At 48.5% G+C, this 26306-nt stretch overlaps 1 long non-coding RNA gene across 1 annotated transcript; it reads right to left on the reverse strand.

Moving 5' to 3' along the window:
* Positions 1-2419: 2419 nt before the first annotated feature.
* LOC144164579 (uncharacterized) lies at positions 2420-5334 on the reverse strand. Its single transcript, XR_013321212.1, has 2 exons — positions 5127-5334; positions 2420-2486 (listed from the first exon to the last, which is right to left on the reverse strand). It is a non-coding gene; the product is annotated as an uncharacterized LOC144164579 (long non-coding RNA).
* Between the last annotated feature and the right edge of the window lie 20972 nt (positions 5335-26306).

The raw sequence follows: 26306 nt of genomic DNA on the forward strand, positions 1-26306 counted from the left end.
TCGGCCTGAATTGAGTTTATCCGGTTTTTTTTTTGCTCGCATTGCCAGGTCAACATCAGCATCCCGTGACGAATGCTCTAACACATGTTACATCATACGAGACACACAAAGTGCACATAGGCACATACACACAACCCTACGGAGACTCGAACCTGGGTCTACTACAACACATGAAGAGGCGGGTATCATAACCACTGCTCCACGACCCACGGGTTGCTGGGGAGGGCAAACATGGGCTTATAAGTATCCTGCATGCTGTTGCGCGTCAAGCAGGAGTCTTAAATAACACATTCCGCTGCGAGTTGCTTTCTTTAGACCACCGTTTTCGAATCACTCTACCAAAGAGGCATGATACTACGGTTTGGAGGGCTTTAAGTACATTGTTACGAGCGGAAACCTTTTGTCATGCTGTGTGCCCATTTCAACAGTATGATGCGCCATGCGGTGATTTATTCCATCGACGCAAACGGAATTGATAACAGTTCTTCTGCCTTGTAACCAAAAGTATTCTTGGCCATTGGCGGAAAGTGACTCCTATGACAATGCATGCAAATAACTAGCACGTAAGGCACACTGTCGTGCTGAACATAAGAGCTGTCTGGTCACGAGTGGCAAGTATACCAAGCATGAAATGGTGTACTGAATTTTTTCTGCTCGTCGTAGCTCTTCTGATGGTGCTGTTACATGCCTTCACCTTTATTTTTGTAAGAGGGGGCGGTAGTAAATTACGTCTCTGGTAATGTAAAGAACCAATAATAAATTACTCATTCTATATAACATTGTGTCGCGACGCCTGCAGAATTGCCGCGTCGCCTGAAGAATTGGTGATCGCGAGCACACAAAGAATATCTTAGCGTTTTCTCGCGCAGACCGGATAGGCGCTCGGCCGTGTAACTTGTAACCCCTGCATTTCCAGAAAAATGAAGTTTTCGCTGAAGTTCCACCTTTAATCGTTATAATATCGTAAAGATCATTTGTCGAACCAAATTTTGAGAAACCAAACAATAAAAAACATAAAAAAAAAATGAAAAACTGGTAAACAGTATAACACCCTGCATTTCCACAATATTGCAGATTTTGCGGAAACTTGGAATTGTTATCATAGCGTAGACCGAGAGAATTGGCCGAACATAACTTTGAAAAACGAAAAACGAAGAAAAATATAAAAAAATACGAAAAATGGTGAGCCGTGTAACGCCCTTCATTTACAAAAAATGCAGATTTGGCGCCAGTAACATCTGTGATCGTTATAATAGTGTAAATGGAGATAATTTGACGGACAGGACTTAGAAAATTCAAGAAATTTGGCTCTAAAAGACTCACACTCAAGAGAAGCGCCATAAGAATGCTGAGCATTAGTAGACAATTCTCTTAATTTTTGCAATTTTTTAAGTGGTCTTATTTAACTCGCGCTCTAGTTATTAACGAGTTATATTATTGTACGCGGAAGCGCAAGGTCGCGATTGAGCATTTTCAACATTTTCAAGGTCGTTCACCAAAACCATAGCACTTGGTAATGAATGCACACTTGTGCATCTGAAGTTTAGACCGTATAAAACATTGCCACCAATAAATGTTACAATGGCTGCAATTGCACTAACACATTTGTGACTTGTGCACTTCTGGAACACCTTCATGACCTCAGTTATCATGCAATGAGGTTTTACCTTTATAATCTCAGTGTTTTGCCACCTGATCTATCAGGCCTCAATGCACATACCACGAATTAAAAAAAAACTCCCTATATTTATAATGCCATGTTACAAGCAAAGCTGTAAAGCAAGTATCTGTATACCTTAAACCTATCCGGATCTTGAAGTGATAGTCTACTTATACAAGCTTGGGACATTAACAGAGAGCTGAGTTGGGTATGTAAATTTTAAGTATTTTGTCATTTTCGAACTCATGAGCATGCACAAGTGTGAGATTAAAATTACATGAATGACACCATGTCGAAGGAACGATGTTTTCTTTTTATTTGATATCAAAAATACAAATACGAACACGAAATACTTATACTGAAATAACAAATACAAATATTAGCAGATTGCCCTTATGGAACACACAAATGAAAATATTATTTTGTGGAATAGCAAATAAGGACCTGTCAAGATAAAATTATTCTTTCATTTATGGAATTTTCAGCAGCTTGCTGAACAGGGAGGAAACTCATCTTTTTTGCAGGCTGCTGACTGTATAAAGCCCAATGTTTGGCCTAAATCTGACGGGTATACCTCATGTCCTAATGTAATATATTACCAAACAAAGAAAAAGTACTTTCTCCGGGCTTCAATTATGGTCCAGGTGAGGTGAGGTGACTGTGAGAGGAAAAGAGGTTCCCAGCCTGCACCACATATGTATCGCAGGGAGAGAAAGGGAAGAAGAGGGGGTAGAAATACACCACTTCCGATGATGTAGAAGGCCTTTGTAGAATCCCCCCCGGCAATCTTTGGCCCGGGAGCTGCTGCTTCGGGGATTTCGTCGCACTGTAATGGAAACAGCGTTTTAAACATCTCAAAAACCTCGAGTTACGGGTAGCATTCTGTTGTGTTGGCACTGCGTGATGAAAAGAAAAGGTAGTTGAAAAAGTGACCAGGTACAAAATTGTGGCGTTATTTATCGGCGGTAAAACAGTATAGTCTGAAGGAGCGCAGCAGAAGTATCACCAACACCTTAGCGGATATGTGAAAATATCATAAATCAGGCAAGTGCATCGCTGTAGTTTAGGCAATTATTTCTTTCTTTCTGCTTTATATTCAAAAGTACTCCAAAAGGACGTTTTCTTCATATACATAGGAAGGCCGAGCGCTTTTTCAGTGCGAAGGCGTGCGAGAAAACTTTGGCATAATTTTATTTGACGCTGGCACGTCAATTGGACGTCGTAAGAAAACCCTTTTCGCTGTTACACGCGGAGGGTAATGGGCCCTAGTTTCTTTTTATGAAACAATTTCCACCAATAGTATGGGGCAAAACATTTTATGAAAGATCGAATAAAACTGCTAGCAATATCTTTTGCTAAAGCATAGGTAAACTGCGCGCACCGACCAACAGCCAACGCATCTGTAACCATGGCCTCCTGTTAAACGCCTTTACAGGAGGCTGAGTAACAACATTAGAAGCCACCGCTTTGAGCAACCTCCACGCCGGCGCCGCGCCGCGTTTGCGCTGCCATTGCATCATGTTTCTGCAAACCGCGAGTTGACACTCCAGACAGACGACAGCGGTGCCGAACACAACAAGATGGAGGCTGGTGTTACTCATGAATGTTGCTTCATGTGAAAGCTTTACTACTTAAACGCACCGTAAGAAAGTTTCCAAATCGCCACAGGATCCAGACTACTCAACGGGCAAGAAAATTTACTAGTCGAAACGACGACGCGAAAATCTGGTTAAGAAAAAACGTTATAACTAACTTTTTGCTACTCTTACCGAAAATGGCAAGCAGTGGCCATAGAATATTGAAAAATACAAAATTCAAACTGGGTTTTATGTGGTTTGACCTTGAAAATGGGACGTGTGTAAAAATGCAAATTCTTTATGGCACCGTGGTATACTCATTACGGCAACGGAAGTACCCCAGATGTGCAAGCGTTTTCGTTTTCCTCCTGGATCCCAAAACGGCCGCCGCACTGGGAACCCGAATCCTCTCTATAAGAACGTCAAATTTACCGTATCTCCAGGCCAACGGACACAACGGCAAGACAGTGCAAACACTAGAGAAAGCCACCCATCAGATCACGAGACTGATTGCGCGGATAGCCAACAAGAATAGAGGCATGAAGGAGAAAACTCTGCTAAAGCTCGTGTATGCGTTCGTAATTAGCAGAATTACGTACGTAGCCCCTTTCTTACCCCTCAAACAGGCAGAGCGCAATAAAATCAACAGTCTCATCAAGAGGGTGCATAAGCAGGCTCTGGGAATCCCGATATGTGCCTCTAATGAAAAATTTGAGGCACTGGGTGTACACAACACCCTCGAAGAGCTCATCGAGGCGCATCGTATTGCACACCTCGAGCGTCTGACCAAGACGGCCACCGGCAGGCAAATCCTCGACCGCCTACGCATCCCGTACGAGAGATCTTTCGGAGAAAAACACACTGTTCCAGCCGAACTACGCAAAGGCATCTCCTCTCCTCCCCAAGAACATGCATCCAGTCTACAACGACAAGCGAAGAGATATGCGAGCCCTAGCGCTAGGGAGACAGCTTCAAGGGGAACCTCAAGTCGTCTACACGGACACTGCCTCTTACGAACAGCGAAGGGCTATGGTCTCAGTTGTCACCGACCAGGAAGGAAAGGTTCTCACCGCCTGCTCCATCCGAACACGACACCCCGAAGAAGGTGAACAACTAGCCATAGCGTTAGCCCTAGCCGCAACCCGAGCGAGGAAAATGGTCAGCGACTCTCAACCTGCAATCCGCAACTTTACAAAGGGGAGAATCTCCAGTGCGGCACTGCGAGTCCTTGCCCAGCAGGACAAGAACGTAGACACCCGAACCACTTTATTATGGACGCCCGCACACGCGGGCCTGGAGGGCAACGAACGGGCCAACGAGGCTGCTCGAGCATTCACCAACCGAGCGCCCCTGCAATCCGCCCTACACCCTGCCGACAACACCAAGGATCGCCTGTCCACCTACCGGGACGTGCTCGACCAATACAGAGGCGAAAGACGGAAGTACCCTGCAGCCAACCCCTCGCTGACCAAAAAACAAGAAGTTGCATGGAGGCGTCTTCAGACCAATACATATCCCAGCCCAGGCCTCTACAGGCACTTCCACCCAGAAATTCGTGACGGTAAATGTAAGCACTGCCCTCAGCTTGCACGTTTGGCACACATGCTTTGGGAATGCCCTGCTATACAAAGAAAAGACTTCAGCAATACAGAGGGAACATTTATTATTCACACCAAGGAGCAGTGGGAGACCGTGCTGCTTAGCGAGGACCCTGTCATCCAGCGTTGGGCCGTCCAGAGGGCCGAAGACGCCGCTAGGAGCCAAGGCATCCTGGCCGTCGTCTGAAGCACACCGGCCATAACTAGGCCTTTCTTCTGGACACAATAAAGTTACTTCCTCCTCCTGCGCTCCCCCACCCCTCGAAAAAAAAAAGAAATCCAGGGACTTACCTATCCGCTCGTGTTCAACCGGGCTATGCCCGTAATACACACACCAGCCGGCTTGACATGGCGCCGCTGCTTGGCTTGCGTTCCCGGTGGCCGGTGTAACAGGGTTGGTGTAACAGGGGAAGCAACTGCATTCGCAGTTGCTTCTCCTGTTACACTGATTTTGATGCACACATTTGATGTCAGCGGAAGCGAACGTGGTCAAGTGTGAACGCTCGGAACTGAGTATGAAGTATACAGAGCATGAGTCAAAGCGCGGGACCCCAACTTGCTCTGCGCTGAAATTACTCCATACTGCGCACGCGCGCTAAAGACAAATCACCGGACCACAACTCGCCACGCACAATCTTTTTTCCACTCCTACTGCGCATGTGCGCGCAAGTTTTTTTTAAATGTTTTTCGGCGCGTGTCGTCGGCCGCCGCAAAGGAAGGTTGCGGGCCATTGTGTGAGGGGGAATACGCGCATGCGCCGCAAGCCACACATATCGCTCGGAGCGTCACGATTGCCCCCCTCTTTTTATTTATTTCCTGGCGTCAGGCTGTCCGCTAGTATATAGCCGTGACACGGGTCGTTGGCGCTGCATATAAGCATGCTGTAACCACCTGAGGTTTTGTGACGGAAAAGAAGTCTGTCAGGGCCTCTTATATCACGGTATTGAGGCTGCCAACCGCATATAAATAGGACGCTATCCGGGACGCGACTAAGAGTGTAGCTTTTCTGTCGGCAGGTGAAGGCGATGTGAATATGAAGCTGCTGGAACCGTACATTCGGGAGATGACGGTGAACGGCAAATGCTGTCGGGTACTCCGAGATTCCGCGGCGACGATGGATGTAGTACATCCATCTTACGTGACCCCAGAGCAGTCCTCAGGCAAGTGCGCCTGGATCAAGCAGGTGGTTGAGGCAAACAGCGTGTGTCTTCCAATCGCGCGAATTTGTATCGAGGGCCCCTTCGGGATACTTGTCACCGAGGCCGCGGTGTCGCATAGTTTGCCGCCCGAATATCCGTACCTGTTTTCCAACCGGTCTGAGGAATTGTTGCGGCAAAAGGGTTTGAACTTCGGGGTAGTTGTCCAAGCGCTGACCCGCTCAAAAGCTCGGGAGTTGGCAGCGATAGCTTCCAGTTCAAACGGGGTGGCATCCAGCAGTCAGTGCATGGGTGAGAGCAGCACTCTAAGCGTAAAGGCGCCCCTGCCGGCCACGGTAGTTGAGGTGACATCGCAAGGCTCTAAAGTCGAGGAACAACCTGGAGACGAGGGTGAATTTTCCGACTTCTTAGGTAAGGTGTTTGTCGCACCCACTTCCGAGAGTTTGCAAGAGCGGCTTGAGCCCGTAGTCGCTCAGACTGGAAGCGAGCCGTTTGCGTTGACAGATCGCGAAACGCGAGCTAACTTCGTAGCCGCGCCAGAAAGTAGCGAGTCGGCCGCGTCGGCAGATCGCGAAGCGCGACCTAAGGCCGTAGGCGCGCAGAGAAGTAACGAGTCAACTGCGTCGGCAGATCGCAGAGCGCGAACCGAACCAGTAGCCGCGCAGGTAGGCCCGGGCAGCCATAACATGCCATACAAGTTTGACTGCAAGTCGCCTGGGATCGGCGCATTACCGCTCGTATGCGCCGCGATACCCAAAAGAAGGAAAAGGAGGCGGCCGAAAAACAGTCAGCGTGAGAAGGCAAAGAAAGAACGTGAACCCTTTCACTTCGCAGTGTTCAAGGCTAAGATGGCCAGAAGCAGCAGAGCTAAACAGAAACTCACACGTCCGAGGGAAACAAAGAGGCCGCTCCCTAACCGTGACAAAGGCAGAGGGGCACTATGCCAGAAAGGGCAGAAGCGGGTGACTGGCTTCCGCAGGAATTCTTGGAGAGCTGGGGGGAGGACGTTTCGGGGAGAGTGCGTTCCCCGCCGACGCGTTCGTCATGGTCGGGCGTCCCATTCTTCTCTGGGTTCCCTTTACTTCTGTACTCTCCGCACGCGTTGCGCCTGTTTTCTCCCTCAGTGTCAGAGATCTCCCCCGTACACTGTGCGGTGCACTTTGCAAAAGATGAGCACAGGCGGTCGGCCTAAGTGGCAACAACGTTTCGGCAGGCTACACCCGGAAATGTTTGTTTTGACGGGGGCTTAGAATGATTTCAAGGATTCAGACGAATCCGCGTGCGCTTGTATAATGGCGTAGTTTGCTCATTCTGTTTTATTATTCAAGTGTTTGTCGAGTTTTCGTAAGACAGAGGTAGTTAAGCGTCTGTTTCTTTTAGTTAGCAGTGTGCCGATCGTCATGCTCTAACACCACGAAGTTAGACCTTTTGTTAGGCGTTATGGAAGTAGTTATTGTTCGAGATCGAACACAGCGTGAGGTAAGCGTAAATTTTGTGTTGTTCGTTGGAGAATAGTTATTGTTCGTGATCGAACACAGTGTAAGCTGGGCGTAATTTGCGTGTCACTGTTCATTTTCGTCTCACCCTGATGGAGTGTACGAACTTGTATATAAACACCGGAAGTAGTTGCGTTTAGTACTAGCTGTTTATGGTGAGTTTTTGTATATTGAGGCATTTGTATGTGCCAGTTTGGTTGTCTTGCGTAATGGGGATCCCAGCGCAATTTTGACGTCCGTTACAAAAAGGGGAAGCTCAATGGCAACGCTGACGGCCTAAGCCGCTGCCCTTAGTGTAGAGATGGCCTCGAGGAATATGGTTTCATATTTTTTTCCTGAACTATGTTTTCATTACCAATATTGAATTCTGCGGTGGATGTCATTGTGAGTTCCTGTGTTTATGCGTTTTGCATACCAGATTTATTTTTATTCAGTTCATATTATCGTGTTGAGTGTTGCCACATTAGATGGGTTTTAGTCAGTATGTTTGTTTGAATTTAGAAGCAGCCTGGTGGTCTTTCAGGGAATTGTCCTTGCACCCGCTTGCCTTGTAGCTGTGTTTTTTCTGTTTTTCGGAACCTGCGAGTGCACGTGAGAGAGCCATGAAGCCCTTCGCGACAGGAAAAGCCAAGAGTGTTCCCGCAAGTGTCTGTGCCGTGATTCTGACCGTTTCGTCGTGTTAAAACAATGGGTTACCCTCTGGGAGGACTGATTGAGGTGTTTGTGTGCCGTCCCGAAGTCTCTACCTGGGAGAAGACTCCCTCCTACATGGGCTGGAAACGAATGTCGTCGGGAGCTTCCCGCCGGCCGGAGATGCTGTTACGATCGGCGTATTGACATTATGACGCCCGTCTGCAATGCAATCGGGTTCAGTCACCCAACGCTTCCGTCGTCCCATTATCGCAAGTTTTCCTCTCCCCTACCCTCATCGATGGGGAGCGACCCGGCTTTGTATGCGATGACGCGGCGGAGAGGGACGCTTCTGCTGATAAAGGCGCTTTCCGCAGCTCCCCGCCGGCGAGGCAGGGAGGCAGGGAAGCCCGTTTTCTTTTGAGTCCGACAGAGCACAACATGGTCCGGCTGGGCCTGTCGTGCTCTGTCGGGGGGGCCCTGTCGGGCCAAGTTGGACGCCGAGGTCGAATTCGCTCGGCGAGCGAATTGTCCGGCTGGAGCCGTCCGGCTGGGCCGTCCGGCTGGAGTTGGCTCCGCCCATCGGCCTTCGGCAACATGGCGGCGGCGAGCTGCGGGGACGGTGTACGTCGCACAACTTGATTGTGATATCAAAAACGACAACGACTTGCAGAAGTCACGACAGACCACCCCGGTCCTGAGTCGGTACTGCGATACGCGTTTATCGTTCGTCTTTTCAAATGTTCGTGCTTTGTGTGGAGCCGAGGCAGGAAATGCCCCAGTACCAGCGTCTGCAGAGTGGTTCGCCGTGTTTTCGTTCTTTATCAACTGTGTAGAGATACGCTCGTCGTGCTCATCGCTAGCGCTAGACGACCTATAAGTCCAATCCATCGTGGCCCGGCTCTCGCGCGCTCCGAGCTGTCAAGATCTGTCTCCGCGCTTGGATCATCGACAACGTTCGACATACGGTCACTGTGAGTGAAAGCAACGCGCAGTGGCGGTCAGCGCTTGTGTAGAGGTCAAGTTTTCATATCCAGTGTGTACGCCGTGCTGTCATTTACGTTTGATGTGTCCAAGTTCGGCTCTCGCAATCAGCCGTGTGTGGTACGTCGCAGTTCTCCGGGAGTTGAATGTGTGTCTGTGAAGCTACGGCGCCGCTAACTCCGATACTGCAAGAAACACATCGCATCCGAGGAGTGCACCTTTTAAGTAACTTTCCCTGTGCATATCTGCGCAGTTGGTAGCGATGTGTGGCGGTGTTTCTGCGTTTTGAAATGTGAGGGTGGTCCCAGTGCTTTGGTGCCGCTCGTGGACTGCAGCGTTCCCAAACCAGCGTCGTTAGTGCTCCGCTAGTTCGCCTATTCTAGTGGCCGCGTGATGTGGTGGCAAGTGTGGTTTGTGCAGCAACTGCAATGTGTGTCCAGGCTGTGCTTTTTTTTTCCGCGTTCGGCACTGCCTGGTTACGTGACGTGTGCTTCATGCGAGATGCTGTTTCCGTTTGGGACTTGTTTTCGTGGTCATTTCACTTGCAGCTGTAAGCTACCAGCACCATTATTCGAAAAAGTTTCTTTACTAATGAAGCACATGGTTTTTGTTAATGTAATCATGCAGTCATGACATATGCCTGTAAGTAGTGTTTCCGCACCATGTTCACAAAATGGTTTCTATCATAAACCTTTTCAAATGCCCATTTACGCTTTTGTTATTCTTGTTTGCTTTGAGCCACACCAAAGTTGGCTACGTTGTGGCCTTCCCTGAACTCTTATAATGCCAGTACCCTCAATCATCAGTGAACATTCTTCAAGCTGAGTTGGGGGTAATTTGTGTTCAGTTGGGAACACACGTGACTTCTCTTGAGAATCCCTCATTTTGCTTACAACGTGTCCAGCATTGTGCAGCTTCATTGAGCTCATTGTATATGAGAGGTCCCAATTAGCTGCTTTGTTGTTTGAACCGAAAAACCCGAGCTGTGACTCCGATTAGCTTTGAGATTTTCCTGTAGTGTTCCAGATCGTTCACGCCCGACTATGCAGTTGGCGATGTTACCGCTGGCAATGATCTCGTTTTCTTCCTTTCCCCGAGTTCGATTCCACCATATATTGCTTTCAGAACCACTCGAGCCCAATTCATGTATGCAGGACAAACCCTCAGTGCTCTGCTTCACTACAATATTTTATTGGCTAGCTGCGTTGCTCGGATCTCGCGTGCTGTGTTTTCTTTTCCGGAATAATGTCTACATACATGCTTGTCTGTGACTTGTTGAATTTCACTGACTCAGTTGCGCACGAACTGATTCTAGCGGTCAACATTTTCATGAAGCCATCTATGGGTAGGTGTTTGAAGGCTATTGGTGTCGACGTTTGAAGGCTATTGGTTGAGGGTTTCCAAAATACAGCCACACAATCGAACAGCAGGCATGCCATCAGTTCAAGTCATGCCAGAGTAATTTCCTTGTGTGGCGCCACCCTTCAGCTTGTACTGTTTTCACCCTTCAGAGGGGGGCAGGCAGCCGCTCCATATGACACCGGACTGTCATCGGGGAAAATGTGAAGGCAGTCTGTCCTCCTTCAATTTGTTTGTGACCTGTAGGACTGGGATACTAGAACCTCGGGAAGATAATGGAGTCCGTCTAGCCGTCCCTTCCAGACTGCCGTGATGCCATCAGGTAGTGTGTCCTCACAGTCACTGTTTTTATGCCATAGCTCTTGCATTAGGACCTTGGCATGGACGACGAAGGGAGAAATTCACCCTCGTGGGTCACATATCTACACCGTTGTTTGTAGCATGGACCATTTTGTGGGTGCTTCTATGCCATGAGGGAAACCGTGCATGCAGCACATGGGCCCCTGTTAAAGGGACCCTGCAACACTCTTCGGGCAGTGCAAGTAAACCTGAGCGACATTTAGATTACACTTCCACGAACACCCGAGCAAAATATTACACGTGCACGTGAAGCGGTAAGCGCGCAAATCGCCGTGAAAGACGCCGAAAAACGAACCGCCCTCTCTTCAATTCTCCTCATTATGCAACCCCTGGCATGGCCTCTCCGACGTCAATCGGGCCATGGCTGTCCTGGCTGTGCTATTGGCTGTCGCTGGTAAACTTCGCGGCTAAATTCTGGCATTTCCTGTGACGATCCGCCGTCGTCGGCGCTGTGTATCAACCTCTTCTATGTCTGAGCCTGCCCGCATGCTTTTGGCGTTTTTGTTTTGAGTGCGCGCGGAGCTTGAGTGACGAACTAAATATTCCACTTTCAACAAGCCCACTCTACAACAAACGTTTATTGCTTCAAAAACGCCCTACCAGCATGAGCGCTTGCTTGTGAGCAGGCCGCCATGCCTCCTTTTTTGTGGCACCAGACCGGAAATAGACGCGTCCACGTTGCGGCGAAAAGGACGAAACTCCCCGGCCTGTGACATATCGAAGGCCGCCGAACAAAACGCCGCGCGCCGCCCCTCTCTCTCCGGGGGAGAGCACGCAGCTTTCGTCGCGCTGTCCGCGATTGAGTTGAGAGGGAACATTTATGCACGATTTTTCATCGCGCGTTGTTTCGGTGATAGTGAACGGATTTTCATAATTCCTGCGGGAGGAAATTGCTGGGACAATAGACTTTACCCCAAAATACATTTTGAGTAGTCGATGGTAAGTGTTGCAGGGTCCCTTTAAAGTCTCAGAACCTTCAGCACTCCCGAAAAATAACCGAGACACATGGTGGCCCAGTAGTCGTGCTGAAATCGATGGCGTAGCATTTTGCTTCTGGACAACCATTTGTGCAGTTTCATTTTTGCTGCTTGAAACATTTTCGTTGCGTTGTTGTAAAGCTTCACTGCAGCATTATCACTTTCAGTTCCCATGGACAATTCATCTTTGTATGAATCGTACTGCTCTTTGTATTTCTTTAAGTGGTGTTGAAGTGCTGCGAAAAGTAGAAATGGGTTACATGTCATTCCGAAAGGGACGCGGGTCATGTAGCAAGTCGCAGTTGGTGGTAGTGGTTCACCCTGTTTTGGTGTTGCTTGAAACCACAGAAAACGCAGTGTGTCTCTGTCCACCAGTCTTACGCCAACCTTTACAAGTGTGTGTGTTAGATTTTTGCGACTGACACCACTTAGCGCCTTCAAACGTTCAGCAGTAGACTAAATCTGGGGTGAACTTCAGTTCACTTTCCAAGTTGTAGAATAATTTTGCTGAGTTACTGTGTGATGAGGTGTCGAAAACCACCTGAAGTTTGCGGAACTCTCGTGCAGCAGCCTGCTGTGGCGTATAGTAAACTGCGTCGGCTTCACTCCTACTGTCGATATGTTCTATCTTCAGCTGGTCGTAGTTTCTGATCACTGCGTCAGTAGTCCTGACACAGGTCTAGGGAGTTTTGAAGGTGCTTTGTCAAGTGATGTAGGTGCTTCAATCAATCTGCTTAACGTGGTGTAGCGACATTATTGGCTTCCAAGAAATTGCCACCTTGTAACATCCGTTTTATGGTCTCCTCCAAAAATTTGACGACGGAATGCTCTCAGTGTCATTCGCCCCAATTGATTCCAGTGTCTAAAACTTCATCAGCACTTCAGCCATATTTCTTTAGATCACACACATTTGCCACACAACTGTTTGCATGCACTGGGCAACTCCATGAAGAGCTGGCGCTAATACCTTGGTCTGCTGAACTTGTGTAGCTCAATTCTTGGTAATTTTTCATTCCCCTGTTTGGACGTTATCGTTTGAGGTACGTGACCGTTCATTTGTTCAACTGCTTGAATTGCTGCTGTTTCATCTGGAGAGTGCTGCGTTGGGTTACCATTCATCCACTACTGAAGCCGTGCCAAACACTGCATGATGTGGTCATTGTACTCCAGTATGTGGGTATATTCTTCCTCCAGGTCTTACTCGGAAATGAGGGGCTCGACCTCATTGCTGACAGTTTTGAGCTCCATCCGTACAGATTTCAAGTGCGCGTGCAGCACTTTCGATGTAAAGAAAGGGACGGGCGAAGAGAAGACAGAGACTGTAGGCCGCCGTTCTGTACTGCTACCGCTTCTTTCTCTACTACTTCATCTTCTACATGCTCCCCCCTAGGAAGCTGCAGGCAATATCCACACCCCTGGGAAGATGCAAGCCTTATAAGAAGGACTTGTAGCATCCACACCCCCCCCCCCCCCCCCAGTTTCCAGGTCCACTGATCATTCCCGTCCATTCCTATCAAAATGTTTTCAAGAAAATCAAAACCGTGACCGAGTTGATTACTGGCTTCTTCGCCAACTCTTCCTGTGAGATCAAGTTGTATGAATGAAGCTTAAGGTCATCCGTGAAGAGCTCCTTCCACAACCTTTGTCCTTGTATTTGGGTTAGACGCACTAGCTGACATTTCTTCCGGCCTGGCACAGCCTTTTATTTCGTACGTGTTTTCATGAAAGCGAGGGCATTCCTGAAGATGAGCTGTTCTTTTTGCCAAACATTCTCATGTGATGGCACTCTCTGTAGTAGTTTTGTGATGCCTTCGCATTGTCTGTACAGTCCATTCTTGCAGACTTTCAATATTTCACAGAGAGCCTTTTGATACTGTCTGAAGTCTCAATTGAGGGAAGCATCTTGTATGAAACGACTTTGGCGCTGAATGATTGTATGTCTTCATCTAAACCGTGCTGTAATTGCCACATTGTGGCACGCCCTCCCTGCAGCTGACGGATGTACTTCTGGAGGGTATGCAAAGTCGCACTGTCTTTCAATGTAGAGTCCACTTCAGATTGGCTAGCTGAATTCCTGGTGGTTCTTCCAATTATTTGTTCATTCTTCTGAGCAGTCTCGGGCCCGACAGAGGATTCCCGGTGTGATCTCTTCCGAGTGGCGGTGAACTGGACGTCCGCATTCCACTTGCCAAATCCTCCCTGCGGCTGAGCCGGGACAACTCATTCCCCAGTGGCGGAGACTGTCAGATTGTCAGGGGTGTACAGTATGGCTGATATTCATGCCGATAGGGCGACGTCATTTCAACTCCTATCACACACACCTCCTCCATTGTATGTTAGTCTTGCCTTCCATTCATGTAAATTTGGTGTGAAGCTGGGGCTTCAGAACCCACTTTCCGATTTTACATTTGGCCACGCTTCAGCGATAGTATTGCGAGGTGGCTCTGCTGCCACCTTGTCCGTTGTTGCCTTGCTGAATGTGTCTGTGATAAAAGTGCGTCTTTGTAGCTGTGATTGCCTATGGCGTTCATGCTTTGGCAACGGTTCTATGCGCAACGGAGTACTGCTTTGCTGATGGGAAAAGTGCTTGTTGAAGTTACCACTGCTTCCCCTTGATGTCTGGAATCTGGAGACACAGGCTTGGGAATTTTTCGCTTGCGGTTTCTCCCTTGTGCTGTGCACAACGCTTCCCGTAGAAAAATAGACGATTCCGGGGGCACTGGCTGGCAAATCAGCTGCTGCGTGCCCCTCCAACAGTTAACATCGATTGGCACCCTCATTGGCACTGACTGGCAGAGGCGCAGCCGTGGATCACGGGTCGGTAGCATCATTTCTTGACTGAAGGGAATAATTCTGGTGGCTGGTGCTCCCAGGATGCGTTTTAACCGTGGCACTAGCAAGACCATCTTAGAATAACGTTCGGCCAGCATCTCGATGGCCAGGTCGTTGTGCTGGGCTAGAGCTTTCAGCCCGGTACCAACCGCCGAAACACGTTAGGCAAACTCACCGTAGATTCTGACGATCTCGGCGTTGCTAGCAAAGAGTCTATCATGCATCGAGGAGTTTGGCGATGTCCTTTTCGTCGTCGAGCATGCTGCAAGCCTCATTTATCTGTCTCACCAGTCGGAGTGGTCTCGTCGAAAGCTTCATCTTGAAGCGCTCCATCGTGGCATTCCCCTCTTCACCCGGGCCGTTCAGGGCCGTGCATTACAGACGATTCCTCCCCAACTCGCAGTGCGAAGAGGCAAAGTAGGCAAAAGAGGAGGCTATACCATTCGTGCGTATAGAGAAGAGAAATTTCCGCACGGGATTTCTGCACCAAATGTAAAGAAATGGACGGGCGAAGAGAATACAGAGACTGTAGGCCGCCGTTCTGAGCTGCTATCTCTTCTTTCTGTAATACTTCATCTTCTTGTACTCTCTATTTATTGTGTGTGAGGCTGGCTACCTTGCATGGCCTCTTGCACGCAAGGTAGCCTCGCACAGGCCGCCTCATACCTTGCCTGCACCAATGCCTGTAGGTGCTCATTCCTGATGCAGGAGCCTAGGTCTTGCAAATTCTGTCCAGCATCACCATTTTGGCAGCACTTCCCAGTGGACTCGGCTTGTCCTTCTCTCAATGCCACCATTACCATTTTTTTCGTGTTGTAGCAGTCGTAAAGTTACATTTTTGCAGTGTATGCTCAATGTGAATGTCACATTGCTTTTAACATTAGGCTGGAAGTCCAAGGAAACAAAATGTACCATTGTGTATAGGCTGGTTGTGGTTCATAACTGAATTTTCTCTCAACCTGTCCTATCACAGTTTCTCAACCACATGCATGTTGAGTAACTGTGATAGGACAGCATATTGCATGTGGACTCATGACTTACACTGTCATAACGTGGGCTAGGGGGCCTGCGCAACCATGTTAACTACAGTTCATTTCACAGGCTGCGTGAATACAGCTGACGCCATACAGCTTACAAAAAAGTAGCCCAATGAATGCATGATGTTTAATGGTGGCACGCCAGAGAAAGTCGACAGTACTATTTGAGGCATTGGAACAATATTTCTGTCCCCTCCGCTGATTAAATGATACTTACTCAGGCCAAAACTGCCTCTTCTGTTCTTTTTTTTTACGTGAAAGAATTCTTTATCTGCCTCGCACAGTGTTCACATGTCCGCAAAAATGCAAGAATAAAGTGTAGGTGTGCGATTTCCAAGTATTCCAAGAATCACTTTTTTGGTGATCAAAATTTGGCAATAAAACAACAGTGAAGGTTGGCTCTGCCACGTGACATTCAAACCTTCTAGCTTCACTGCATGGCATGCCCCCTTGGGTTGACTGCTTGCATGACGTTGAAGTTGTGCAAAGAAGCTTAACACGTGGTTACATTGTCACCCTTAAAAAAAATAACAGGTGTATACCAACCCCAGTAGAGGCTTCAGAAGTGTCTTATAGGCAGTGGGGCTCAAGGCAATCAGTGATGACATTGAGGTTCTCCAGGCTTACAAACTCCGTTTGCTCGATTCTCATTTTTCTTCCTTTGAAATTTTATGCAAACTTAACTTTCTGCCTATTGTCCACCCACTTAAGGCTCTAGCCTCGTTGAGCATGGGAATATTAGAGGAAAGCACCTAAAAGAAATCACTTCCCAAAGTGAACACTCCCTCCCAAAAGGCTTATGCAGAGTCTGGGCAGACTGACTATTTCGCTCTGCCAGCTCTCTTGTGCCACTGCCCGCAGCACGCAACCCCACGGAAAAAGCAAAAAAAACTTTTGTGCGATTGCTATGAGGGAACTTTTCAGAACCAAATCACTTTCTCGAACCCTGACAGTCACGCTGGCGCGGCACTAGCGACAGAGTCTGGCACTTTCGAGCTTTTTCATCTCAGTAGGGATTGGCCAAGCTTCTATTACCTTGAGATCATCATATCTTTTCTCCTGATAATGCAATATTTTCTCTACATTCCTTTTTTGTTTCATTTCAGTCTTCCTTTTATTCCTTGTTTATACGTACTGCTGCCCCTTTTTTTCTCTGCCTCGCTGTGTTCACCCGCCGTTTGTGAAGCTAATGTCTTCAGCATTCATTGAAGCTCTCTCAATTCATTTATTTTCAGCTTGAAAAGCATGAAGCTGCTGCCTAGGAACTGCACCCACGACCACAACTCTGCCTAGCATGTTCCGCCTCTTTCCTCGTTTTCTTTCTTTCAGTAGCTCCTGCCCACGATGATAATGCTGATGGAGGCACGCAGGGAAGGTTTCTGGGTTGATTGTGTCAAATAAGTAAAATAACGATACTCTCATAGTCACGCTGAATTTAATTACACGTCAGTCGCAGGTCACTAGCCACCTCATTTATTAGCTGTGCTTGCATGAACGATGTCTGTCAGGCTTGTTTACGATGAGCAATGAAAATGCACCAAAATCTTGTCCTTAGGAAAGAGGGAAATAGCGGGCAATCATAGGTCAGGGAACCTTACATTGGTTAGATCGTGTTTGTGCTTGCTTCAGTTCTTTCTGTGCATGCGTCTGCAAAGCATTCAGCGTAGTTCCTTTTCCCAAAACTGGCTGAGTTCTTCGTGAGTCACTGCATGACGCAATGTTTCTCTTTCTAGTCTGCTTTCTATTTTTTAAATCCTTATGCATGCCTTCCCTGCTGTGCAGGCACAGAAACAACACTCTCCTGAGAACTAAACAATAAAAATGTCGTACATGATCACAATCCTTCAGAGCAACTTGATCGCATTTAGCCAGCATGAACACTGCAATACGTCCACTGTCCCATAGAGAAAGTGAAAATGCTACGTGCAAGAAATGCGATGTCTCAAAAAACAAAATTCTCACGACAGCGGGTTATCTCTCCGACTATGGAAAAGCTAATTGTGCATGCTTTGTCTTCACCGGCCTGTGGGGAACTGCACAGTTGGCATGGAAATAAAGAAACTGGCAGCTGACATAAAATGCTGCAAGTAGTCGGCCATTCCACTGTAGCCACAAAAAAAAGCACGGTTTCAAATACGCTGCCACGCACAGCGATGCCTTGATGCCAGGAGTGCACTGAGCGCAACACCTGAGCATGATGGCACACAAGAAGAGTAGGTGCATGCCAGCCGTGCAGAACCCCAATTTAAAGGGAAGCTGTAGCAGGCACCAGTCTGCTTTGCAACATAACTGGCACTGCAAAACAAAGAAATGAAAGCCAAGGAAGAGGCGCAAGGACGGTGCAGCACAGCCTATGCAAGTTTTATGTAGAAAGCCTATGCAAGTAATTTACGCTAAAGGCAAAAGTGGAAAGTGAAGAAGTGCAAATAGAATGTCACGGTAAACAAGTGAACAAGTATCGCCAGGCTTTCACCTTCAAAATACGCAAGCAGGCCCATACGCAAATACCCAGAATTACATACAATGCATTGGTACAATGGAACTCCAGAACCATAACTAATGGGGTGTTCACCAAAAATAACATGCAACCATAATGTTCCCGAATGCCACAAGTAGTTAATGTCAATAACACACAGAAAATGTACTGCACAATAGTGAAAACAAAGTTCGCGCAAAACGCAACTAGTACGTGAATACACACCGTATACACTGTACAGCCAGAGTGACAAAATAAGTACAAGCTTCGCGTACAGTACGACAGAGAAACAATGAATACAATGTTCAAGTACACGACGTCAAGATTAAACTCGGTCATAAATTCTACTCCTACAACACATGCATACTTGAATTCGCGTTCTTCATGTTTAGCCCGTGTCTATCGGGCGCTTGCGTAACTGTGCCTGTGGGATTTTTCTCTTCGGAGAAGTTCCTTTCCACATGTCGCGCGAAGCGACAAACTCTTTCGTGTCCGCCGTAATACCGGACCCGCGAAAATGCTTCAGTGTCTGGGCCTTCGTCATGCGAACGTCGGAGCGTCTAGCGACTTGTCCTTCCGCCGCCGTTCCTCTTGTAGTAACTGACCGGTGCTTCTTTACGCTTAACCGATGTGTGCAATGGCAGTAGAGATGTTTTCTCTTCCTCTTGAGCCCAAACATGCACTCTTTTTTCTGGTAGCTCATTTGCTTGCCGAGTTTTGTAAGCCGGGTTTTCAATGGCTTGTTCTTTCCGTGCCCTTTGGACCTCCTCCTCCTCGAGGCGGCTCCGTCGTAAGGGCCGCAGTTTCTAAAAGCCGGAAATGTGCCGGCTTCGCTTTTGCCTGTGGTCGTGTCACGATGAGCACGGCTTCGCCTCTATCTGAGGCATCGAATCGGGGTTCCTCGATAACTGGCTGTTCTTTCGAAAAAGCGGGTGGTTTGTCTTCCACCGCTGGAGTCACTGGATCGTCGCCGACACTGACGTACGGCGAGCCGTCTATGTAGAGTGCGGTCCCGCTTTGCACGGGCACCCCACCCTTGACCGCAGTGTCGGTCTCTTTGCTCCTCGAGCTGTCAGCTACGCACACGCCTCTGGTTTGCCCAGCGAGTTCGCTTTCTCGAACTGGGTCTTCATGCGCGATAAGTGTCCGTGTCTTTCGGGAAGACAACGGTTTCCTCAAACACTCTCCCGCAATATCGGGTTCACTTTCGTCTAGTCCGTTCGGCCCCGACGTCGTGATGGTATCCACAACCCGAATGTTATCGCCATCGTCAAGCCCCGCATCACGACCCGTAGGATCATTGCCCTTCGATACCTGAAGTGGTGCGCTATCGCACAACTCTGGAGGAGTTTCTTCCTTGCTGGTTGCGGATACATCGGCCTCTTCGCTTCCGGAGCTATCCTGGCATTCCTTTGCCTTCTCAGTTTTAGTGCTTAGGTCACTATTTTCTTCTCTCGCATTTTACTCATCTGATGGGGATTCCGCGTTCAATCAAGGTATCTCGAGTCGCCTTTTTAGAATCCCGAGTTCAGCTTTGCATGCTTTCTCCTCTCGCTCCGCTTTCGCTCGCTCCCTTTCGGCCTCTGCCTGGCGGACTTTCTCTTCTCGCTCCGCTTTCTCTCGCTCCAACTGAAGTTGTCTCTGAAATTCTTTCTCTCTTTCTCTAACAGCCCTCCCAGCCTCTTCTCGTGCTGCCTGTCTTGCCTTGTCAGCCTCTTCACGAGCTTTCTTAGCTTCTTCTCGCGCTGCCTGTCTTGCTGTCTCAGCCTCTTCACGAGCTTTCTCAGCTTTCTTCTTTTCGTATTTTAAATGCGAATGCATTTCTTAGTCGGGGGTTGGCGTGCTCCGTCGGCGTGCGCCTGCATTCCTCCAGCGCGAGCGCATGTGAGCGCGCGTCTCGTAGTTCTGCCTTCGTCGTCGTCGTCGTCTCGGCGCGGCGGAGCCGCGCGGCTACCAGTCCGCGGCATCTTAGCCTTCAACCCAGCGTCCCGCCTAATTGTGGTCGTAGCGCCAAATCCTCCCCTGGCGAGCCTGGGCGGGCAAAAGTGAGTTTTAATTGCCATAGCAACGTCACCGCCATCTTGAGCTAGGAGGCGTACTAATTGTCATGGCAACACAGCGAGGAGGCGCAAAATGGGGGGGAGGGGGCTGATGCTTTCCTCCCCCCGCTTCTTCCCGCCGCTCCGCTGCCGGCCCTGGCCGGCCCCGCTAGCCCCGCGCCGCCCGCTAGGCCTCGCCGAGACCGGCGCGCCTCCATGCAGACGTACGTACGCAGCTGGGACAGTAAGACGGCAGCAGAAATCGCACTTCAACACTTTATTCATGTTACGAAAATACGACCGAGCACAAACGAAACGTGCCGTGATAAGCACTGATGTTCGACACTGCATAGCACAAGTTGACATCGAACGCGGTACACGTAGTTGTACAGCTCACGACACCGCGCTATCGTTCAGATTAAATTCACGCTTTACGAACGAGTGTCTCACCTTTTGCTAACACGAAGCAAAATCACTTCTTGCTGCGCTTCCTCCCTGTGCATGGGGCATATAACTGCTCTTCTGTGGTCTTCAGAACGCTGTCACGATATTTCCGCTATGCTACGACTCGCACACGAGCACCGCGGCTTCTCTCGCGCACCGGCGCCGCTGTTGCTCCGGCAGCTGCAGCGACCGTTACCCCGCTGTCGCGCATGCGCGCCTAAAGTCGCGCGGGGAAGAGGTAGAGCGGGAAAATAAGTGAGATAAGGAGGAGTGTTTTGCTTGCCCCGCGCCGCTGCGACTTGGAGCGCGTAAATCAAAGAGGAACTAGCAAAAAGTCACCTCGGACTGCCGCTACAGTCGGGGGTTGTCGTGCTCCGTCGGCGTGTGCCCGCAGGTGTTATCTCTTCGCGCTCCTCCTCGCCCCTATAAACAGCTGTGGCGCGCCTAGCAACCGGAGCAGGTAGTAGTTCGGGCGGGAGTAGCGGAGGGCAAAGGGGGAGGAGGAGCGCGCTCGGGCGTGTGAGGGCGCTCGCATCGTGGAGCTCGGGCGGAATAGCGGAGAGTGAGTGGAGAGGAGGAGCGCGCTCGGGCGTGTGAGGGCGCTCGCATCGCGGAGCTCGGCGGGAGAGAGAGCTCGCGCGCGGGGCGGGCGTGTTGCGCGGGTCTCTCTCTCCTCTCCGCGTACCCTCTCTCCGCTCACTGCGCTCGGAAAATGTATATAAATGCAGTGGAGCGCACGTCTCTCTCCGTTACTGCTTGCCGCACCGCACTCATCGGTGCACCCAATGCATTCGCATTTCCGCACGATCCCTTTCGGGGAGGTGGGTGGAGTTTTTTTTCTTTCTGCGCGACCCACTTTCGTAGTTCGGCCCCTGACAGGCGCAGTTGGCAGCCCAACGCTACAATGTTCTCTAGATCCATGATTGTGAATTTACCGCAATCTAGACACAATACTCAAGGCTACAGCTAGGTATATGTACTCAGAGAAAACTAACGAGAGCACAAACTTATAAAGGCAGTAGCAGCCTATGCCGCCAAAGCTCCAGGCTCTTTCTCTTCCCTACCGCTCACATCAGACGTCCTGTCGCAGACGCCAGAAATTGTCACCGTTTCCTTAATTGGGTGCGCTGTTAGAAAATATAGGGAGTCGACTCAAACGAGCAAATAACGCCACTGAATTTACAGGGCACAGGTGACGAAGGGGGTGGCCGTCTGATGTGTCGTTTTCGCCGACCAGAGCGGTAAGAATAAGCCAGAGCCTTGAACGAATCAACCACAGAAAGACTTATATTTCAACAGGCAAAACACTCTACAAGCACGAGGACATGTAACGTTAACGAGAGACAGCTTAGATCGAATACAAATGCGGGAAACAGTTCCAAATTAGGCAAGATGATAAAATCAGGAGCGTTAACAAATCGATGTTACGAAGTAGAGCTGTTAACTAAAAGGAAAACGAACAGTTCGATGCGTATGAGAGACAGAGTCCCACAATATTCACAGCCATGGACGGACGATGCACCGCTGTCGGAGGCGATTCGGCTAACTGTGAAGCGTGGCTTCGTCGTAGGCAAGCGTGATTCGAGGCTTGGCAGTACGTTGGAGTCCTCCAGGGCGCGGGTCGCCGATGGTGTGGTGCACAAACTGGCAGGTGCCGTTGTCGCATCACGACGTCCAAACGTAGCTAATTTGCTACGTTTGGAGAGAGGGCACAACACACAACGCGCCAGCCGTCGTCAAACGCACAACTTCCCTCTTTCTGCCTTCTGGAATCATCGGCGCGCCTTTGCACTGGCAAAGCGGTGCTCGCCCCCTCGAAAGAACTCGAAGCTTCGGCAAAAGCTGAGCGGCGGAGCTTTTGTTTCGGTATTTTCAATCCGGCGAGCCGGCGAGTGGTCGGCGTTACCGCCGCTTCTTTCTAGAGGGTTCCAGTGTTCTCTCGGGGCGAATAGAACCGAAACTGAATGAATCGGATGACTGTAACAAGAATTAGGCGCTATATTATGAAAAACCTGTACGGTACTTTTAGACGTCGTACGCTCGAGTTTGTGGCAGCTATGTTCCGCGTTCCCTCTAAATTGGTTTTTTCAGACATGTGCAGTGGCATCCTCATTTCTAGAAACGTACTCAAATCCAACTCTATTTTCAACATAGTGGTTCAGCATCCAACATGCCTTCCCTTGCAATTCCCTTCTACACTCTTAGTCGCGTCCCGGATAGCGTCCTATTTATATGCGGTGGGCAGCCTCAATACCGTGATATAAGAGGCCCTGACAGACTTCTTTTCCATGACAAAACCTCAGGTGGTTACAGCACGCTTATATGCTGCGCCAACGACCGGTGTCACGGCTATATACTAGCGGACAGCCTGACGCCAGAAAATAAATAAAAAGAGAGGGGCAATAGTGAAGCTCCGAGCGATATGTGTGGCTTGCGGCGCATGCGCGTATTCCCGCTCACACAATGGCCCGCAACGTTCCTTTGCGGCGGCCGACGACACGCGCCCGACGACGCGGCGAAAGCCGAAAAACATTAAAAAAACAACTTGCGCGCACATGCCCAGTAGGAGTGGAAAAACGTTCGCGCGTGGCAGTTGTGGTCCGGTGGTTTGTCTTTAGCGCGCGTGCGCAGCATGGAGTAATTTCAGCACGGAGCAAGTTGGGCTCCCGCGCTTTGACACATGCTCTATATATTTCATACTCAGTTCCGAGCGCTCACACTTTCTTGACCACGTTCGCTTCCGCTGACATCAAATGTGTGCACCGAAATCAGTGTAACAGGGGAAGCAACTCACCGACCCTGTTACACCGGCCACCGGGAACGCAAGCCAAGGAGCGGCGCCATGTCAAGCCGGCTGGTGTGTGTATTACGGGCATAGCCCGGTTGAACAAGAGCGGATAGGTAAGTCCCTGGATTTCTTTTTTTTCGAGGGGTGGGGGAGCGCAGACTGTAAGAATTTGTGTTTGCAGACAATGTAGCAAGGACCACGAAATTATGGGTTTTGCGTCGTCGTAAGAAGCCCGCGCCAAAACCGTTCTCCGATACCCGGGATCGTACGGTAAATTTGACGTCTTATAGAGAGGATTCGGTTTCCCAGTGCGGCGGCAGTTTTCGGATCCAGGAGAAAAACGAAAACGCTTGCACATGTGGGGTACTTCCGTTGCCATAATGAGTATACCGTGGTGCCATAAAGAATTTGCATTTTTACACGCGTCCCATTGTCAAGGTCAAGCCACATAAAACACAGTTTGAATTTTGTATTTTTCAATATTCTATGGCCACTGCTTGCCATTTTCGGTAAGAGTAGCAAAAAGTTAGCTATAACGTTTTATCGTAACTAGGTTTTCGCGTCGTCGTTTCGGCTAGGGAAATTTCTGGCACGTTGAGTAGTCTGGATCCTGTGGCGATTTGGAAAGTTTCTTACGGTGCGTTTAAGTGGTAAAGTTTTCACATGAAGCAACATTCATGAGCAACACCAGCCCCCATCTTGTTGTGTTCGGCACGGCTGTCGTCTGTCTGGAGTGTCAACTCGCGGTTTGCAGAAACATGATGCATTGGCAGCGCAAACGCGGCGCGGCGCCGGCGTGGAGGTTGCTCATAGCGGTGGCTTCTAATGTTGTTACTCAGCCTCCTGTAAAGGCGTTATACAGGAGGCTATGGTTACAGATGCGTTGGCTGTTGGTCGGTGCGCGCAGTTTACCTATGCTTTAGCAAAAGATATTGCTAGCAGTTTTATTCGATCTTTCATAAAGTGTTTTGCGCCATACTATTGGTGGAAATTGTTTCATAAAAAGAAACTAGGGCACATTACCCTCCGCGTGTAAAAGCGAACAGGGTTTTTTTACGACGTCCAATTGACGTGCCGGCGTCAAATAAAATTATGCCAAAGTTTTCTCGCACGCCTTTGCACTGAAAAAGCGCTCGGCCTTCCTATGTATATGAAGAAAACGTCCTTTTGGAGAGCTTTTGAATATAAAGCAGTAAGAAAGAAATAATTGCCTAAACTACAGCGATGCACTTGCCTGATTTATGATATTTTCACATATCTGCTAGGTTGTTGGTGATACTTCTGCTGCGCCCCTACAGGCTATACTGTTTTACCGCCGATAAATAACGCCACAATTTTGTACCTGGTCACTTTTTCAACTGCCATTTCTTTTCTTCACGCAGTGTCAACACAACAGAATGCTACCCGTAACTCGAGGTTTTTGAAATGTTTACAACGCTGTTTCCATTACAGTGCGACGAAATCCCAGAAGCAGCAGCTCCCGGCCCAAAGATTGCTGGGGGGGATTCTACAAAGGCCTTCTACATCATCGGAAGTGGTGTATTTCTACCCCCTCCTCTTCCCTTTCTCTCCCTGCGATACATATGTGGTGCAGGCTGGGAACCTCTTTCCCTCTCACAGTCACCGTACCTCACCTGGACCATAACTGAAGCCCGGAGAAAGTACTTTTTCTTTATTTGGTAATATATTACATTAGGACATGAGGTATACCCGTCAGCTTTAGGCCAAACATTGGGCTTTATACAGTCAGCAGCCTGCAAAAAAGATGATTTTCCTCTCTGTTCAGCAAGCTGCTGAAAATTCCATAAATGAAAGAATAATTTTATCTTGACAGGTCCTTATTTGCTCTTCCACAAAAGAATATTTTCATTTGTGTGTTCCATAAGGGCAATCTGCTAATATTTGTATTTGTTATTTCAGTATAAGTATTTCGTGTTCGTATTTGTATTTTTGATATCAAATAAAAAGAAAACATCGTTCCTTCGACATGGTGTCATTCATGTCATTTTAATCTCACACTTGTGCATGCTCATGAATTCGAGAATGACAAAATACTTAAAATTTACATACCCAACTCGGCTCTCTGTTCATGTCCCAAGCTCGTATGAGTAGACTATCACTTCAAGATCCAGATAGGTTTAAGGTATGCAGATATTTGCTTTACAGCTTTGCTTGTAACATGGCATTATAAATATAGGGAGTTTTTTTTAATTCGTGGTATGTGCATTGAGGCCTGATAGATCAGGTGGCAAAACACTGAGATTATAAAGATAAAACCTCATTGCATGACAACTGAGGTCATGAACGTGTTCCAGAAGTGCACAAATCACGAATGTGTTAGTGCAATTGCAACCATTGTAACCCATTTATTGGTGGCATTGTTTTATACGGTCTAAACTTCAGATGCACAAGTGTGCGTTCATTACCAAGTGCAATGGTTTTGGTGAACGGCCTTGAAAATGTTGAAAATGCTTAACCGCGACCTTGCGCTTCCGCGTACAATAAAATAACTCGTTAATAACGGAAGCGCGAGTTAAATGAGACCACTTAAAAAAAGTTGCAGAAATTAAGAGAATTGTCTACTAATGCTCAGCATTCTTATGGCGCTTCTCTTGATTGTGAGTCTTTTAGAGCCAAATTTCTTGATTTTTCTAAGTCTTGTCCGTCCAATTATCTCCATTTTCACTATTATAACGATCACAGGTGTTACTTGCGCCAGATCTGCATTTTTTATAAATGAAGGGCGTTACATGGCTCACCATTTTCCGTATTTTTTATATTTTTCTTGGTTTTTTGTTTTTCAAAATTATGTTCAGCCAATTCTCTCGATCTACGCTATGATAACAATTACAAGTGGAATTTCCGCAAAATCTGCATTATTTTGGAAATGCA

This window comes from Haemaphysalis longicornis, unplaced genomic scaffold (genome assembly GCF_048455015.1).
Source record: "Haemaphysalis longicornis isolate Haplotype H1 unplaced genomic scaffold, Haemaphysalis longicornis Haplotype H1 scaffold_1, whole genome shotgun sequence".
Taxonomy (NCBI): domain Eukaryota; kingdom Metazoa; phylum Arthropoda; class Arachnida; order Ixodida; family Ixodidae; genus Haemaphysalis; species Haemaphysalis longicornis.